The sequence below is a fragment of the Silurus aristotelis genome (assembly GCF_946808225.1).
Source record: "Silurus aristotelis genome assembly, chromosome: 24".
Taxonomy (NCBI): Eukaryota; Metazoa; Chordata; class Actinopteri; order Siluriformes; family Siluridae; genus Silurus; species Silurus aristotelis.
Genome location: NC_139597.1, coordinates 18,680,808 through 18,683,307, shown reverse-complemented (window position 1 = coordinate 18,683,307; position 2,500 = coordinate 18,680,808). Strand labels below are relative to the sequence as shown.

Genomic DNA, 2,500 nt, shown 5'->3' with positions numbered 1-2,500 from the left:
TCTCAACGCGAGGCGGCCGTTGCCATGACGACTAGAATTCCACGATGCCATGGCAACCTGTTGTTTCCGTCGTTTAGTGCGAAGTGAAAGATAGTGAAATTTTAGTCTTGTGTATGTGTTGTGTGTGTGTGTGTGTGTGTGTGTGTGTGTGTGTTGTGTGTGTGTGTGTTGTGTGTTGTCTGCTGTTAATATATTACAGGACACAAACGTCCGTTAGCATTTTGCTAATACACTACATGGACAAAAGTATTGGGACATCTGATTTTTTCCGTATGCTGTATACATGTTTTTTTCTCACATTGTTTCCACAAAGTTGAAGGCACAAAATTGTGTAGGACGTTTTTGGATACGGGAGCATGAAACTTTCCATTTATTTAGCTCCATGAAGATATAGGTTGAAGTGGAAGAGCTTTAATGGCTTTCTATAGATCTATAAACACTACTATTAAACCCTTGTAGCTGAATGAGGTAAAACATCTCCACAAATCTAGTAGAACATCTTCTCAGAAGAGAACAGGATGTTCAAAAAAGCACGGCTATGATGCTCGGGTGTCCGCATACTTTTGACCACACAGTGCAAATGTTTTGGACGAGTCATTTTTTTGGGGGACATGAAAAGTGTTCTTTTCTTTCTGTGATCATATCAAATCTGTAAGTTGTATCCATTTGATACGTTTATGCTAGAAATAATATTCCCTTATTATTATTATTAATATTCCCTTTGTCCTCTCATCAAGACCCGTTTGCACCAGCTGCGGATTTTGCGACTATTTCCCCACAGCTGGACATGTTCTCCATGCAGCCTGCGGAGAGCAGCGCCTCCTTATTCGGCAGCGTCTCGCCTGCCACCGCTCAGACCCCGTTCGCCCCCGGCACGCCCAACGCTGCAGCCCCTGCGGCTCCCACGATAGATCTGTTTAGTGGTAAATTATGACTCGTGCCCTTGTGTGACATTCCTGAGTGCCACATGTTCCATAAAGGAGGTGTGATTTGAACGCAGATTCTTCGCCCTTGGAAGAAAACGACTCTCTTCTTGTTTGACTTCTAATCAAATGAGTTAAAGTTTGTGTTTTATTGTATATATATATATATATATATATATATATATATATATATATATAGTTTGGTTGGGTCGATCGACCAATCACAATAACTTTTCCTCTTCTTTATCTCGTATTGCGTTTTAAAATGCGTTTTTTTCCCCTCAACTGTGTGTCCATGTGCATTGAGCATTTCCTTGCCCCCTCCCCAGGTTTTTTTGATTCCATGCCTCAACCAGCTCAACCCAAATCTGAGTGTGCTCCCAGTCTAGACCTGTTTTCATCAGGTATGAGGTTTCCCCTACTGACTCCTTTAGTCTCTGGCTGATCAAATGGAGCTTTCTCTGGCTTTCCAAACTTTCACTGCAGCCATTTCAGAAGTCTCTTCCAACCTTTTTTCCATGACTCGTGACTTTAACAGCTTCCGCTCCAAATTTCTTTCCTTTTTCTTTTCTTGATTGATGAATGATCCCACAGAAATGAATCGTGAACAAACTTTCCTTCATGTTCGCACTGCAGATGTGTTCAGCCCACCTCCCGCTGCTCTCTCGGCCCCTGCGAGCTGGCTGGACGGTGGTGCGGCTCAGGATTCGTTTGGGAGTTGCTCGGGTGCTTCAGGTTGGGGTTCGTTTTGTTGCTGCATTCCATGAATGTGGAAGTGCGTCATTTCCGAGCTCAAAGTGGGAAAATTAGATGTGGATGATGGTGTATAGGAAATGTCAAAGATTTAATAGATACCCTATAGGGCCAAAAGTTTGTGGACACCTGGGCATAAGATTTAGCTTTTTGAAACTTCCCCATTTCACATTTAGTCCCTTTTCATGTTATAATAACCTCCAATCTTCCGGGAAGATGTTCCACTAGATTTTGTAGAGATTTGTGCTCATTTAGAAAAAAGGGGCATCAACAATTCACCCCAAAGGTGTTTAATGGGGTGTTTAGCTCTGTAGCAGGCCACTCAAGATCTTCTACTCCAACCCATGCATCTTCACTGAGGAACGGGTTTGGGTCCAAAGGAAATGTATATGCCAGCACATCTACAGACGTCCGATACAACTGTGTGTTGAACAGCTTGTGAAAGTACCACATGTTGCTGGAAAGTCAGGTGTACCAATACTTTTGGCCATATAGTGTATCCATATGACTAGAATAGTAACACGTTTAATGATTGGAGATGCTTTTGTGTTTACTCTTGATGCTGTAAACGGCCATTTGGATTTCATGCCACTTGCTGAACTCGAGGTTGAAAAGACCGTTCCGGGTTTTGGTTCTGAAATCGGAAATGACGACTTACAGTGGAATTCAGCGATTCTTGGCTGCTTTCTCTTTGACTTGGTGCTCACATGGAACGTTTAACCTCAAAAAAACCTTGTCTGGGTGCCAGCAACTTTTGAATTGTTAAAGGTTTTGCCTGCCTCTAGGTTGAACTGCGTGTGTAATTCAGCTGTGTGTTGGAGTTT

General features: G+C 42.7%; 1 protein-coding gene across 1 annotated transcript in view; it reads left to right on the top strand.

Annotated features, from left to right (window-relative positions):
• The window catches only part of LOC310719217 (clathrin coat assembly protein AP180), a 26,160-nt gene that overhangs the window by 14,244 nt on the left and 9,416 nt on the right, over positions 1-2,500 (top strand). The gene's annotated exons all lie outside the window — the stretch shown is intronic.